Source organism: Myotis daubentonii, chromosome 6, assembly GCF_963259705.1.
Source record: "Myotis daubentonii chromosome 6, mMyoDau2.1, whole genome shotgun sequence".
NCBI lineage: Eukaryota > Metazoa > Chordata > Mammalia > Chiroptera > Vespertilionidae > Myotis > Myotis daubentonii.
The window spans coordinates 31,538,129-31,555,392 of NC_081845.1; the positions used below are offsets into that span (position 1 = coordinate 31,538,129).

Below are 17,264 nucleotides of genomic sequence, written 5' to 3' on the forward strand. Positions count from 1 at the left end.
AGCTACAAAAACACAGTATATGATGATGAAAAATACATTTATTTTTAAATGTATACATGTACACTCATAGTCAGACAGAAAACTTTATGATTCTGGTTGATATTATCAGTGGGACTTTTGCTTCTGCATCACTGATGACAGAGATTTTACATCAGGTCTATATTTCGTGACCTTCAGAGATATGCACAAGCTACTACTTTCATCCGGCAGGCTACTCCTATTACGAGACTTAACAGAATTCATCACTGAAAACAAAGATTCACAAGCGTATGTGGATGAAACCAAAACACTGGTCGGATCTAGGAAGGCAGGGAGAGTTAAGGCAGAGGCATAGAAATTGTTCTTCCCCTTTCTTGTCAATCCATGTCTATGGTCTTTACGATAACTTGTTATGTAAAATTATTTATTTATCTAAGATGCACCTACACTGAATTTATCTGAAAAATAAAAAAGTTGATATTAAAAAAAATTGTAAATGGAAGATTATAAGAGAGGGTTTTGCATGCCAGCAAAAGTTACTGGCGTCCCATGTTTGGCATGCGTGCCAGGGGTTGCCCACCCCTGATTTAGACCAAGAAAAGAATGACACTACTTTCACTTCCCATCAACTAAGGATAATTTTTAAAAATTAATTTCACTGGGGTGACATTGGTCAACACGATCATATAGGTTTTAGGTATGGTTTTCTATGTTACAAGATCTTTATATTGTACCATGTGTCTACCACCCAAAGTCAAATCTTTTCCTGTCACCATGTATTAGAACCTCCTTCTCCCCCCACCCTCTTCCCTCTGACAACCACCACACTGCTGTTTGTGTTCATTAGTTTCAGTTTTATATCCCACATATGAGTGAAATCATTTGGTTCTTAGCCTTTTCTGACTGACTTATTTCACTTAGCATAATATTCTCAAGGTCTATCCATGTTGTTCCAAATGGCAAGAAAGGATGAGGATAATTTGTTCTGTCTTTTCCTTTCTCCATTTATAATCCACAAGCTGCTCCAGATGTACTTTGTAGCTGTGACACTGGTGACACCTGCATCAAGCAATCAATATTTAATATCAAAACAACATACCTAGGTACCAAGCTTCCCTGAACAATTATAATGCTTTCATTAATCTTGGTAGCGAATGTCAGTGTTTATTGTTCCAGGGTCATGCACAAAGGTTTAAGCTTGATAAAGACATATTCTTTGATCAGTTATCTTGGGTTTTGATGCATGGGTGTTATCTTGTTCCATAAATTAACAGCCTTCCTTTTCTGTGCCTAATGGTCTCCATCTCTGAGAAGACACCTCTGGCTTTGCCTCTGCTATGCCAGTAAGGGAGCAGTAGCAGCAGGAAGGAGGCTTTCTTCTCTCCCAGTGGCCAGAGATTGAGAACAAAAACTCATTTCCCTTTGGTGATAAATGTAGTCTCTCTGACAAGATGTAAAGTCTTGATCACCTCCTGCATCAGGGCCTATAGATCAAGCACGTCAGTCCCACAGTCTGGGGCTACCTATAATCAGGTGCTCGTGTATTCACCAACAACCAAGTTCAGGTGATTTAACTTGCAACCTTGCATGAGGCACTCCTTTTCCTAAGCTGCCTCACAGAGAGGGGGCAGCATGATGAGAAGGATCCTGCTCTCAGAGGTATGAGGGTTTAAGGTACCGCACCATGCTCTTTAAATTTGCCATCCAGTGGGGTGTGCTGCTTAGGATTCTCATTTTTACTCTACTTTTTAGTGCATCATCATTGCACCAAAGAAAATTTTAACTGCTACTGGGTTATCCAAAATGGTCCCTTTCCTTATTAATCTTGGAAGGATAATTTTGGCCCATCTAGTATTATAGTCTGAATATCCAGGATTCAGAACATCACATTTTCAGACCATCTTGTCAGCCAGTGATGCATCTCCTCTGCCCTGCTGGAAAGAAAATTTCCATGTGGCATGGACATGGGGTATCTGGAAGGAGACAGGCTGGGGCTGGAGAGGCAGGCAGGGTGATCAACTGAGGATAATTTTCACTAACACACCTCAGGTACACAAATAGATGTGTAGTGCACATGGATAGCAAGTGCATTTCATCAAGAGATTGCAGTGAATACAAAATGATCTTAGAAGGAGGCTAGGAAACTTGAAATGTTCACACATAACTTGCCACCTCTTAAAAACAAAACAAAAATTCACAAACTCTCCAAAGAGTAATGGTGAGAAATGAAGTGTTAGAGGCACTGAATAATGAAGTCTTCATGATAGTTAAACAAAATATGTTTTATGTCCTCAACGTAAGTTATGAACATGGTCAAGATCAAGAAGAAAACTCCAAATAACTTAGATTTCAAATGATAAAAAAGGAGATGTATATCCTTAACTTATCACTGTGTTAAATACAAGTGTACTCTGTCATGATTACTATTGTATTCTCAATATATTTACAGCACTTATTATGTTATAACCACTTAATATATTTTTGTTGACTAACTTCTGAGGGAAAATATTGGTACAAATTGAAATAACAGCAGAATATTAGAAAGTCATAGGTTGACTCAAAATATTATTTTAGCTCAAGCAGTTAATTTCTCCCTTCTCCCAAACCATGAGCAAGTTGAGTAGTTTTGTCTCCTTTTCCCTTCTTTTCAAATGTACTATGGACTAAATGTCTGACTCTAGTGCGAAGAGGAGACCAATAAATATTGGGTCAGGATGATTGAAAATAATTATCAAATTGTAATCATTTTTGAGAAATTTTTATATAAAAGAGAAAAAATATAGTAAGAGTAAATAAAAGATTATTTTTGGAACAGAATAGTATAATTATAGGGAAATAAAATAAGCAAAGAGATAATTAAAAAGGAAAGTGATTGAGAAAGTGTAGATGTTTTAGTCATAAAAAGTTGTAAAGAGCTTTATCAAGAATTTCTATAACTTAGCTAAAAAGTTCTCATTTTATTAAAAGTAAACTGATTGTACATATGAAAAATTACTAGTCTACTTTGTTATTGTGAACTTTAACCTTTTCACTCACATCTCATCTCATTTTCACAGGATATACTTTAAAATTCTTTTGTGGTGAACCATATAAGTTTTACCACCCAGGGTTTGAAAACAGATTTATTTTATTAATAAGCAGAAAAGACCAGAAGGTTGATTGCTAGAGTGATTTTGTCCTCTAGGTAATTGTTTCTCTCTGAAATGTTTCCTAGCATTCTTTTTAGTAGAATTGCCAAACAACAGGTGGATGAAACTTTTCCTCTTTTGAATTCGTCTTGATTGCAAGAAATTACCTAATTTCATTCCTCAGTTCTCCCTAAGTCAGTTACAGCTGTACATGCAACATTATCTGAATTGAAAATATAGTTCAAAAAATCATTCATTTGAATATCCTATTGGAAGAACAGGCAAAACTCTGATGGTAATGATTACTTGCCTGTTTTTCTTGCTCTTTAAATAAAATACTTGGCAAAAATCTACATAAATGTGCTTTAAACTTTTGACTATTAGCTCATCCATGTAGGATCCACTCTCAGAAAAGCTTTTTCTTAGTTTTGTTAATTGGAGTACACATTTTTAGCATCACAAATTTGCATATAAGTTTTCTTTTTTACTGAACCAAAATGAATCATGATAGTTGACAATATAAAATGAGTTATAGATGTGGGGTTAAATCAATAAAATATTTTATTCAAATGCTGTCTTTGAAGAAAGTCACTAATCAGGGACCAAGTATCTTAGGCAAACTGGGTATCAGTATTTCCTCATAAAAATTGGTAATAAAAAATACTGGTTTTGCCTTATTCAGTTAGAGTATCAGTTTGGTTACTACAATAAAATGAAACTAACAATCTGGAGGTAGGCACTGCAAAGCTACAAGGGCAGCTCTACTCTATGAGGTCTTCTAGAAATTCAAGTTCCTTCTCGTTGCTGTTCAGTCATTCTCTCAGAATTGTGATCATCTGCAAAGTTCAAGAGGGATCACTATCCCATCTATGTCCAGTTTGGGAAAGAGAAAAGAAGACAAGTAAAGACCTTTTCCCTTTAAGAGCAGTCCATGGAAGCTCTACACATCCATCACTATCCTCATATCTCATTGACAAGAACTTTGTCACAGTGCCATAATTAGCTACATGAGAGACTGAGAAGTTTGTTCTTTTTTTTTTTGGTTGGGCTTGAATCCACCTAGGAACTTATTAATCAAGAAGGAGAGAATGGCCTGGATGGCATGGTTCAGTGGTTGAGCGTCAATCTATGGACCAGGATGCCTGGGTTTTGGGCTTGATCCCCAGTGCAGGAGCCAGCTGATCAGTGATTCTCTCTCATCATTGATGTTTCTATCTCTCTCTCCCTCTCTGAAGTCAATAAAAATATATATTAAAGGAAAGAAAAGAATGGATTTTAGGAGGCAACTATTTATTTCCTATTTCTCAGCTCTTAGAGGATATGAATATTAGCTGATAGTACAGTAAAAATGGTAGTTACTGGTCTTGAAATTAGCTACCAGGACCTGGATGGGAATATGGCTAAAGGATTGTAAATACATTCTTGAATTTTAGATTCTATATATAAAAAGAGGGCTGGAATTAGATGATCTCTGTGTTATTTTTCTATACCTTGTATTATGGTTTTAAAATTATTCTTTGGATCTTCCTTAAGTAATTCTGTGATCCTCATCTATAATTTTTGTACCTAGAGGGATTGCGCGATGTTATACTGTTTAATCTGGATACTTTTCTTTCCTTAGTCAATTTCTTTTCTTAGTCTGACTCCTGTGATTGGCACTTCCAATTATTACTCTCATTTATGTCTCTTGCTTATGGCATAAATACTTACATTTCGGTAAATACTTTGTGTAGTTACAGTAAAACTAGGAACACATTTGAAAAGAGAAAAATATACCTCAGAAGTATGGCAATAATCAGGCCATCTAGTCTGTAAATCACAGCTGGAGTGGCGTTTAAATAGGTCTCCTCCCCACTGAGAACCCTGAAGCATTATAAAATGTAGGACCTGGAACATGGCTGGATTTAACCAGGAATTCAGTATAAAAATGGGTCACCTCAGACAATAACACTTGTCAGATGATAAAGTTTAATAGGATTATCATAAATCTTGGGTTCAGCCTATTCACTTAGCTTCTACCTATCTTGTTTTAAATTAGTTTGAAAACAACAGAGAGGGATACAATTCCAATCACACACCTGATCTTTGAATCAGAGGAAATGTGAAGGTCATTTCATTCAACCTCCCTCCCAAAGCAGAACTCTCTTCAACTTCTCAAACATTCTCACTCTCTTTCGTCTTGATTGGAAACTCACTGCCTTTTGAGACAGCTTATTGTTCTATTGTTTTTAATATTGAGAAATCCTCTCATGTTGTGCTGGGATCTCTTGTCCATTTTTCAGTGATCTACATTTTAATTATCTGGGGACCTCTTTAAATGTTGATATCCACTCAATTGCATTCTTCTTCTTCTTTTTTAAAAAAATATATTTTATTGATTTTTTAAGAGAGGAAGGGAGAGGGATAGAAAGTTAGAAACATTGATGAGAGAGAAGCATTGATCAGCTGCCTCCTGCACACCCCCTACTGGGGATGTGTCCGCAACCAAGGTACCTGCCCTTGACCAGAATCGAACGTGGGACCCTTCAGTCCACAGGCCAACGCTCTATCCACTGAGCCAAACCGGTTAGGGCACAATTGCATTCTTCTTGATTTGGAGTTTTATTATTTAATCCCCAAATGCCTGCATGAATTCAGTTCCATTAACCAAATCTTTATTAAATGCCTGTGGTAAGCAAATCATTGATTTCCTATACCTATGTATTTTGTATTAGTCAGGTGGGCTATGTTATGCTGTAGTAACGGACAACTTTACTGTCACAGTGGCTTAAAACAACAGAGATGTAGGGCTCTCATTACCTATCATCTCAGGTTTGTGGAGTTCTGCTTCATGTTGTTTTCATTCAGGGATGTGGAGCCTGACGAAGTTTTCACGATCTGTAAGGTTGCTGGTTAGCATGGAAACACTGAAGAATATATTGGAGTACTTCCATTGAGAAATTTTCACCCTGAAGAGACCACATAGCTTCCATTCACATTTCACTGGATAAAAGTATTATGAAAGCGAAGTGAAATGCTACCATGTGTCTGAAAGAAGGCAAACCAGAAATGTGCATGCTCCAATAAAATAGTAATGACAACATGTAATATTTGTTCAATAAATGGTCACTTGTCTTTTTAAATTAAATTTATTAAGGTGACATTGGTTAATAAAATTATAGGTTTCAAGTGTACAAGTCTATGGTAGATTATCTGTATGTTGCATTGTATGCCCATCACCCAAAGTCAAATCTTCTTTCATTACCATATATTTGATCCCCTTCTACCTTCTCACTGGTAACCACCATACTTTCGTCTGTAATATGAGTTTTTGTTTGTTTTTCTTGTTTGTTCATTTGTTGCTTTCAGTTTTATATCCCACATGTGAGTAAAATCATCTTGTTGTTGACCTTTTTATTTAATTTTAAATTGATTTTCAGAGAGAGAGAGAGAGAGAGAGAGAGAGAGAGAGAGAGAGAGAGAGAAACATCATTGTGAGAGAGAAACATTGATTAGTTGCCTCTCACATGTGCCCTGTCCAAGTTTCGAACCTACAACCTGACCAGGAATTGAACTCACCCCTTTTGGTGTCTGGGATGACACTCTAACCAACTGAGCCACGCGAACTTTTTATGTCTGACTTATTTCACTTAGCATGATATTTTCTTTCTTTTTTTAAATATATTTTATTGATTTTTTTACAGCGAGGAAGGGAGAGGGAGAGTTAGAAACATTGATGAGAGAGAAACATCGATCAGCTGCCTCCTGCACACCCCCTACTGGGGATGTGCCCGCAACCAAGGTACATGCCCTTGACTGGAATCGAACCTGGGACCCTTGAGTCCGCAGGCTGTTGCTCTATCCACTGAGCCAAACTGGTTAGGGCAAGCATGATATTTTCAAGATCCATTCATGTTGTCGCAAATGGCAGTATTTTATCTTTTCTTATGTCTGAGTAGTATTGTACAAAATATACTTAACTCTTCCCAGGGAGACAACTCAAAAGCCCCATCCAGTGATACATAAGTCTCAGACAAAGATATCTGGATAATAAGCAGTAGCCTGAGCATCCTGTCTGAATATGGCTCCTTTTGATCTGGAGACATGAATTTAAAATATAAGATAATTCTCCACCACAGTCCCTTTATGCCCTAGTAAAAGTAGAATTGGATAAGTTCATCGAACATTCCTATTTGTAAAGGGGATAATGGAAGACATACAGCAGATGCTGGTCTGGTCCAGAGCAATTCTGTTACCCCATAGAACCCAAATTGTGAAGGCAGTCTCCCGTAGTGTTGGAGAGCATTACTTGCACAGGCCTGGTTCTGCCACCTGACAGTAGCCCCCTTGTCCATAGTTCTCTGTGGCCCTCTAGGACATTCTTCATTTTCTAGTGATTCTTTGTGAGCACACCTGAAACATTGGTGTAGGAGTATATGCTGTCTTTCAGGCCTGAGCAGCTTCCTAAGTCCACTTTCTGTCTGCAGATGATTGACAGTTGAAGGATTGATTTAAGCTGAGATCAGTGGCAGTCTTTTTCAGTCCAGAGTGGTGATTCTTAATGGCAATAAAATTCTCTGAAAACTTTGAGGGTGTCGTATCCGCTTGATTCCAATCAGCACATTGTGCTAGCAACCACACCCACAGTTCTATGTAAAACATGGTATTAGGATAGCTATATTTTTAACTTTCCCATACACAGATCTCTAAATTTTGACTTTCACCAAGAAGGTGAAAGACCTGTATACTAAAAATTGTAAACACTAATAAAAGAAATTGTGAAAGATGTAAATAAATGGAAAAGGCATTCAGTGTCCACAGATTGGAAAATTAATATAATTAAAATGTCCATAGCACCCAAAACAATCTACAGATTCACTGTAATTCATATCAACATTTAAATGGTGATATTCACAGAAATAGAACAAACAATCCTAAAGTTTGTATGGAACTACAAAAGACTCTGAGTAGCCAAAGTAATCTTGAGAAAAAGAACAAAACTGGAGGCATCATACTTCCTGAAATTAAACTATATTATAAAGCTATAGTAATCAAAACAGTCTGGCATTGGCATAAAAGCAGACAGATCAAATGAACATAATAGAAAGCTCAGAAGTAAACCCATGCATATATAGTCAATTAATTTTTCATAAAGGAGCCAATATACAATGGAGAAATAATAGTCTTTTTAATAAATGGTGTTGGGAAAAGTAGATATCTACATCCCCCAAAATGAAACCTTATACCATACACAAAAATCAGCTCTAAATAGATCAAAGACTTGAGTTTAAGACCTGAAACTAAACATAGGTAATAAGCTCCCTGACATCAGTCCTAGCAAGGATTTTTGAAAATCTGACTTCAAAGCAAAGGCAACAAAAGCAAAAATAAGTGAGATTATATAAAGCTAGAAGCTTCTGTACAGCAAAGGAAACCATTAGCAAAATAAAAAGGGACCCTGTGTAATGGTAAAATATATTTGCAAACCACATATTTAATAAATGGTTAATTCCCCAAATATACAAGGAAATCATATAACTCAATAGCAAAACAAACGAACAAATAACATGTCTTAAAAAGGGCAAACGACCAAACAGGCATTTTATTTCCAAAGAAGACATACAAATGTCCCACAGGAACATGAAAACGTTCCCAGTATCAGCAGTCATCAGGAAAATGCAAATCAAAACTACATTGAGATATCACCTCAAATCTGTTGGGAAGTCTATTATAAAAAAGGACAGGAAATAACAAATGCCAGGGAGGATGTAGAGAAAAGTAAGTCTTTGTACATTTGGTGTTAAAATAAAGTAGTACAGCCACTAGGAAAACAGTATTCAAGTTCCTCAAGAAATTAAATATAGATCCAGCAATCCTAATTCTGGTTATACTAGTATTTTCAAAGGATATCAAATCATTATCTCAAGAATTTGTACTCCCACATTCAAAGCAGCATTACTCACAATAGCCAAGGTATTAAAACAACCTTACTGTCAATGGATAATATTATATATAAACACACATACAAAATGGATATTATTCAGCCTTAACAAAGAAGGGGCCTGGACCAGGTGGCTCAGCTGGTTGGAGCGTCATCCCAAAAGTTGCAGGTTTCTATTCTGGGTCAGGGTTAGTACAGGAGGCAACTGTTGGAATTTCTCTCTCTGTTGCTGTCTCTGCTATGTCTCTCTCTTACCTTTCCTCTTTCCCTAAAAATCAATAAAAACACATATTCTCAGGTGGTCTGTGTACTAACATGATTCATCCAATAGAATTGTGAGTTCCTTGAGGGAAAGGACGAGGTCTCATTTGTATTTGTTTCCCAAGAATTCAGAAGAGTGTCTGGCACAGACAATGGTGGCTGTGCTAAAAATGAATGAGGGGGTTATGGAATGATTTTCTTTGAGGAGGTTCCTTCCTCTCTACTCAATCCTTTTATTGCTTTTATTTCCAACGTAAGCCAGAGCCTTTCACTCAGCCCTTTAACTTAAGTAGCCAGGGTAGATTTGATTTGCTTCTAACACTCCTCTGGTTTCAGGGTCTTTACATGTGGTTAAGTTTGACGATTTTATCTATATTGGAGGGAGAAAACATTGACTTCTCTTTTTTTTCATTAATTGATTTTTCATTAATTAATTTTTGGTTCAGCATTACCTCTCTTACTTGCTCCCACTTTTCTTCTTTTTTAGGTATTTTATTCATTTCTCTATGCCTCTTAGGTTAGTTCCATTTTCTCTTTCCTTTCTCTTACACTGAAGCTAAAAGCAGTCTGTCACCTTTTGTTCTTTCCTATCAGTCAATGTCTGGTCCATGACAAATTAATGTTTATAAGCTTTTGTATTGCATATATAATAGTTTCTCTCTGTGCTTAAAAAGGAACACAGCACACGAGTTGAGGAAAGGACCATCACAGAGGTAATGGCCAGAGGGAAGAGGGGAGGGGGCGACATGGAACTGGGCAAAGTTGGGGTCAAAATGGGGACATCGGTAATATTGTCAACAATAAAATAAAGTTAAAAAATAGGTTGGAAAAATTGAAATAAATTTATTGCTCTATCTCCCTTTTTTTAAAAAATATATATTTTATTGATTTTTTTTACAGAGAGGAAGGGGGAGGGATAGAGAGTTAGAAACATTGATGAGAGAGACACATCAATCAGCTGCCTCCTGAACACTCCCCACTGGGTATGTGTTCGCAACCAAGGTGCATGCCCTTGACCGGAACCAAACCTGGGACCCTTGAGTCCGCAGGCCGACGCTCTATCCACTGAGCCAAACTGGTTAGGACTATCTCCTTCTTTTGATTATGCTAAAATGAGACCAAGTAACTGATAATCCAGAATACATGCTCGTCTCTTCACACACAAAACTACTTAACGTCCAGCATAAATAAGATGTATTGCCCTCCAAGATAATCTCTAAATGCGAGGCCTTTTCCTACTGAAAACGGGAAATCTATAGAATGATAATGTTCTGAAATACTCCTTTTAATGCAAATACAAAGGTGGGCAAAAGTAGGCTTACAGTTGTAATAAAAATAAATAATACAATAATTAATTAGTAACACAAGAATAAACTCTGTTTCACATACAACTGTAAACCCTGTATTTTTGTAACATTTTGAAACAAGTATCAGTCACAACAATTACATGACAGCAAATTGAAGTAGAAAAAATGCAGCCATTATCTGGATTTTTTAAAAATTTAATACAAACAGTTTATAAAATAATAATGGATATACATGAAGGAAATATGTTATTCTGGCAATAGAGGATAGAATCTGTATTGAGTGGTGGGGCATTGAAATCAGACAGAGCTGGGTTAGAATTCTGACTCTACAGCTGACTTGCCATTTGACCTTGGGAAGAACCTCAGGTCACATGCCAATTTGTCTAATATTAAAAAGGGAAGTGAATTAAAGTATTTAGTACAGTTCCTGGAATATAGAAAATATCCAATATATATAAGCAAATCATTAATATAATTATTATCATTGTTTTTCTCATCTTATTTTCTTCATTCTTATCATACAGCTTACCTACCTATTCCTAAAACTCTATTCTTACCTCCTCGATTTCCAGTACTTTTCAACATGTGTTATGATACTTTAGTGGGTCATGAAATCAATTTAATGGGTTGTGATCTTCATAAAAATACTATATAATAAAGAAGTAATATGCAAATTAACCCTCATACCCTCACAAGACGGCTGCCTAAGACCAGGCCAGCAGGGGGGTTAGTGAGGAATGACCAAACGACTGAACAAGCAGGCTGCGTGGGGTGATCAGGCCAGTGGGGGTGGGGGGCATGAAGTGTGACCAGGCTGGCAGGGGGGGGCAGTTGGGGGTGACCAGGCCAGCAGGGGGGGACAGTTGGGGGCAACCTGGCAAGAAGTGGGGGCCAGTTAGGGACGACCAGGCTGACAGGGGGGGCAGTTAGGGGCAACCAGGTAGGCAGGTAGGTGAGTGATTAGGAGCCAGCAGTCCAGGATTGTGAGAGGGATGTCCGACTGCCGGTCGGACCTAAACCGGCAGTCGGACATCCCCCAACAGGTCCCAGATTGGAGAGGGTGCAGGCTGAGCTGAGGGGACCCTCCCCCCCTCCCCCCGTGCATGAATTTTGTGCACAGGGCCTCTAGTGTAATATAATAGAAAATATTAGAGTGAATGATATATACTAAAAATTAGTATTATGAAAATTTTCAGTTATACATATGATTTGACTGATATTTTAAAAGGACTTGTCTGGCTGCTGTGTGTAGAACAGACTTTAGGTAGCCATGGATGGAAGTGGGAGTCTATTGCAATCATTCAATCATTCTAGGAATGGTAGAGGTGGAAATGGCTAGATTGTGGATATATTTCATCAATAGAGGCAAAAGGTTTGGTAACATATTGGATGTAAGGTCTGAACAAGTTGGACCAAGCAACTGGAAGAATGAATTTCCCACTTTCTAAGATGAGGAAGCCTATAGGAGTGGTAGGCTTTCTGGATTCAGCAGGAGGTGGAACAGAGAGATAACGTTTTATTTTGGATAACCATTGAGATGCTTATCATCATGGATGTGGAGAACTTGCCTCTGAATTTAGATTCATCATCCAGTCGATATTCAGAGGCAAGTTCTGGGCTGGGGATGCAAAATTTGGAAGTCATTAGGAGATTATATATGTAATTTAAAGTTAGGAATCTAGATGAGAGAACCAAGAATAAGAGTTGTAGTTATAGAAGGGAAGAGATCTGAGGTCTGAACCCTGAGTAATTGTGACATCTAGAACTTGGGAAAATAACTGCAGGCAACCAAAGCAACTGAGACACTGCAGCTAGTGAGAGGGAAATACCCAGGAGAGGACGTGTTATGGAGCCAAGTGAAGAAAGTGCAAGGAGGGAATGATCACATGTCAAAGGTTATCAGTAGGTCACCCTGGAGGTAGAGTGAAGCTGGTGCGTGTACCAACTGGTGGCCATGGAGGGATCTTACAGGTGCCATTTTTCTTGAAGTAGAGGCAAAGGCCTTTAGTATATTGGTTTTAAGTATATGTAATTATTTTTCTACTAGAGGCCCGGTGCACAAAAATTTGTGCACTCGGGGGGAAGGGGGGGTCCCTCAGCCTGGCCTGTGCCCTCTCGCAGTCTGGGACCCCTCGGGAGATAACGACCTGCTGGCTTAGGCCTGCTCCCGGGTGGCAGAGGGCAGGCCCAATCCCTAGGTGCAGCCCCTGGTCGGGCTCAGAGCAGGGCCTATTGGGGTGTTGGGGCGCCGCCCCCTGTCATGCACAGAGCAGGGCGGATCGGGAGGTTGCGATGCCACCCTCAGTCACGCTCAGGGTAGGGCTGATTGGGGGGTTGGGGCACCACCCCCTGTCACACTCAAGGCAGGGTCAATGGGGGGGTTGCGGCGCCACCCCCTGTCACGCACAGAGCAGGGCCAATCCGGGGGTTGGGGCGCTGCCCCCTCTCACACACAGAGCAGGGCCCATCAGGTGGGTTGGGGCTCCTTACCCTGTCACGCACAGAGCAGGGCCCATCAGGGGGTTGGGGAGCTCCCCCCTGTCACTCAGAGAGTAGGGCCGATAGGGGAGTTGGGGCACCGCCCCCTGTCACACACAGAGCAGGGCGGATCAGGGGGTTGGGACGCCGCCACTGTCACACTCAGGGCAGAGCCGATGGGGAGTTTATGGCTCTACCCCATCACACACAGAGCAGGGCCCGTGGGGGCGGGGGGGGGGGGGTTGTGGCACCGCCCTCTATCACCCACAGAGCAGGGCCGATCAGGGGGTTTGGGTGCCGCCACTCTCACACTCAGGGCAGGGCCGATGGGGAGGTTATGGCTCTACCCTGTCACACACAGAGCAGGGCCCGTGGGGGGTGGGGGTGGGTTGGGGCGCCGCACCCTGTCACACACACAGCAGGGCTGATCAGGGGGTTGGGGCGCCTTCCCCTGTCACACACAGAGCCGCAGAGCGATCAGAGGTTGGGGAGCTCCCCTGTATCAGGCACAGAGCAGGGCTGATTAGGAGGTTGGGGCGCCTTCCCCTGTCACACACAGAGCTGCAGGGCGATCGGGGGTTTGGGCGCTGCCCCCTGTCACACTGATCCCGGTGCCGGGAGGCCTCTTGGCTCTGCTGATCCCGGTGCTGGGAGGCATATTACCCTTTTACTATATAGGGTAGAGGCCTGGTGCATGGGTGGGGCTGGCTGGTTTGCCCTGAAGGGTGTCCTGGATCAGGGTGAGGGTCCCCACTGGGGTGCCTGGCCAGCCTGGGTGAGGGGATGATGGCTGTTTGCAGCTGGTCACACACCCTTCAGGGTTGGGGTCCCCACTGGGATGCTTGGCCAGCCTGGGTGAGAGGATGATGGCTGTTTGCAGCTGGTCACACACCCTTCAGGGTGGGGGTCCCCACTGGGGTGCCTGGCCAGTCTGGGTGAGGGGCTGAGGGCTGTTTTCAGGCTGGCAGGTGATGGAAGCTCCCAACCGTTCCTTTTTTTCTTTTTTTAATTCTGGGCCAGCTTTAGCTCTGAGGCTCCAGCTCTTAGGCCTCCGCTGCTGAAAGTAGGTATCTGGTTTGTTTTGGGTTGAAACAATGTATAACTCCAGCTCTGACTCCAGCTCTGAGATCCCAGCTTGTTGAGAGCTGGTTTCTGGGTTTTTTTTTTTTAGCTTCTATATTTGTTAAAATGTTTCAAACTGCAGGCTCAGAGGCCGGCAGCGCAGGTGGGGAACGTTGGTTTCCTCCGAAAGCAAGCAAGCCTCATGTTAGTTTCAAGCTGCCTGGCTGCCGGCCGCCATCTTGGCTGACAGTGAATTTGCATATCGCCCTGATTAGCCAATGGGAAGGGTAGCGGTCGTATGCCAATTACCATGTTTCTCTTTTATTAGATAGGATAATTTTCTTTGTTCTTTTTTCTTTCAATGTTATGTTTTAAAAATGTATTCTATATTTTATATCCAGGTTTTGCTTTTTACTTGTACATTTAGACTTCATTTTCCTAATGGTGGAGACCCAGGTAGTTTCTAAGGCACTGCCATAAGAAATATTCCTGTCCCTTTTTGGACCTGTGAAAGTATTTCTTTGAGAAAGATACCTTGGAATGTAATTACTGGGTCAGAAGGTATTCACATACTTGATTTTTCACAAAATATTGCCGATTTACTTTCTCAGGTAGCTGACCCAGTTTCCTTTCCTATCAGCAGTATATAGGAGTTCAATCTTCTCATAACTTTTTTTACACTTGTTTTTAGTCCCTGTTCTTGTTTTTTATCATTCTAACGGGTATTCTGTGATTCTCTCAAAATTTTAATTTGCATATCTCTCCTCATAAGTGGCTTAAAAATATTTTCATGATGATGCTAGCAATTTGGGCTTCTCCTTTTTTTGCATTGATCTATTCATATATTCTTTGTTCAGTTTTATGCTTTGTCTACTGAACCACCTATTTTCTGATGTCTGCATTATCCACTAATGACATTTTTGTCATTATTTGCCAGCGTCCATAGTATATGTCTACCTCTCTTTATGACTTCAGAGTTTGTATCATAGTTTCCATCTGTTATATGTTGAGCCTTCAAATCAATGATTTAAAATCCAGCTGACACTTTGATATTATATATTTTTTAACTTTCTCAGCTTCACTTTGATATTATATTTTCTTAATTTTCTCAGCTTCACCAGGTTTTCAATTCAGCCAACCCACAGTGAATTTTTTTTTTTTTAGAATTTCCTAACTTTAATCTTTCAAAATAAGAGCTTCTCTCTTTTACTACAACTATTCTATCTTCCAGTTGTCCCACTTCCTAACTCTCTATTGAACTTCCCAACGCATTGACTAACATCCCTCAGTGTTCATTTGGCACCCAGATGCAGACATAGATCTGTCCAAGAAGAATTTAAAAACCTCTGAGACAAATGCTTCTCTCTTCAAGAAACCAGAGTCCTACACTGAACTTACATGACATTCAGTTGATACCACCTTACATGTCTTTGTGGGATGCTTTATCTTTTTTCATGCTGCTTCTTTGTCATCTACTAGCCGACAGAGAAATGCATGCAGGAGTGCCCCTGCTAGACAGCCATATCCCAGTGACAGCTTTATGCTGATGAAAAGTCCTCATTTTCTTTGAGGACAGCCTAGCTCTTTCTACTATAGTCAAATCTGTGAATCAGTGGCTTGATGGCACCTAAGCTTCTTTCCAGATAAGATCATCTAACCATATGTCTGCTGCATAGTATGTACTGAGGAGTCTTAGTTAACATTAATTTAACCAGGTTCTTAAGACCTTTTGAAATTCTGAAACTTGATTTTATATCCTAAATTTGAATTCCACAGGAAGGGGAAAGTCAGAAAAGATTATGAAAAATTCTACCTCTCACATAAATTCCCCCAAATTTGGATGCTGGAGCATTCGTTGCCGCCAAACTTTGTTAATTCTTTTATCCTGTAGGTGTGTAGATAGCAAAAATCTTTCCAATTAAAGGAAGTGTATTCTTTTCAATCACGATTTATGCCAAAGTTTTTATCAGGATGAACTCCCTTTTCTTCAACACATGTAAATTATCTGTTATATTTGAAGATAATGTTCTCGTGGAGTGTTAATTGCATGCACTTACAGCTTTCAAAGAAGCGATAACTAGATACTGTGAAACTGATAACAGCCAGTGTTCTCTCTAGCATTCTGCATGTGTTAATTTATAAGGTGGGTTAGCGGGAACTTCAGAAACCCCTTATTTTTGGGCTGCTTGAGATTGTAAGTGAAGAAAGAAAAATGTAGCTATGCTGCTCCCATTTAAAATGCTATAATAAGGCAAGGGACAGGAGTGCTCTAGCACAGATGTTTTTATTGATGAAAGCTTTTATCAACTTACCCTAATTTCCCGAGCTTTCAGAATTAGCACAGAAAGTACCTGCAAAACCCAGAAATACCTCTATGTGGAAATATATCCCTTTAATTGTTGTTAATATACACATCTTCATTTGAAAAAGTCCCATGTAACTGTAATTTTAAAATTTTGCAGGGCAGGCATTATACCATCTCTGTTTTGTGTAACTTCATATCGTGCTGGAGAAAGGGGTGAGTAATGTAGCCCAGGTCATCACGTTTACAGCTGGGTCTGATATTACGATGTGTAGTATTCCTGTTCAGAACTTTATCTTTATAATACATCTCATTCATTTTTGTGGTAATTCTGGAGCAATTAAAATTAGTTTCAGTGTTTCCTATGAAAAGCGTTTGCCAAATAAATTAATAATGCAAAAAAGTTATACAAGAAACAGTTTATTGCTAGTTTAAAAAGTCAGTGTTACAGCAGTTTAGAATCCTTGTTTATGTGTCCTTTGAGAATGCGCACCATCACAAACATTCAGCAGGGGCCTTTTGTGTTCAGGGTTCTAGAAAAGGTCTAAGGAAACAGAGCCAGGGGTAAAGCAGCAGCCCTGATTGCATCAGTTCTGCAGCTTGAAATTCATTTAACACCTTAAGACATCTTCTCATATCTTGTGAGGATGGATCTGTCTTTATAGGGGTCTTGCCTCTTAGCTCTTAACACAGAGTTCTCCCCTTTAGACAGTATTATGTAATATTTCCTTAATGCGTGAATTAAGGAAAAAACATGCATTTAAAAATATTGTGATTCCATATTCAAACTATTTTAAATAAATTATGATGCTAAGCGAAATAAGCCA

General features: G+C 39.7%; 1 protein-coding gene and 1 pseudogene across 4 annotated transcripts in view; one reads left to right on the forward strand and one right to left on the reverse strand.

Moving 5' to 3' along the window:
* GRM1 (glutamate metabotropic receptor 1) overlaps positions 1-17,264 on the forward strand; it is a 323,483-nt gene that overhangs the window by 127,996 nt on the left and 178,223 nt on the right. The gene's annotated exons all lie outside the window — the stretch shown is intronic.
* Positions 1,270-16,755, reverse strand: LOC132236601 (isoamyl acetate-hydrolyzing esterase 1 homolog; annotated as a pseudogene).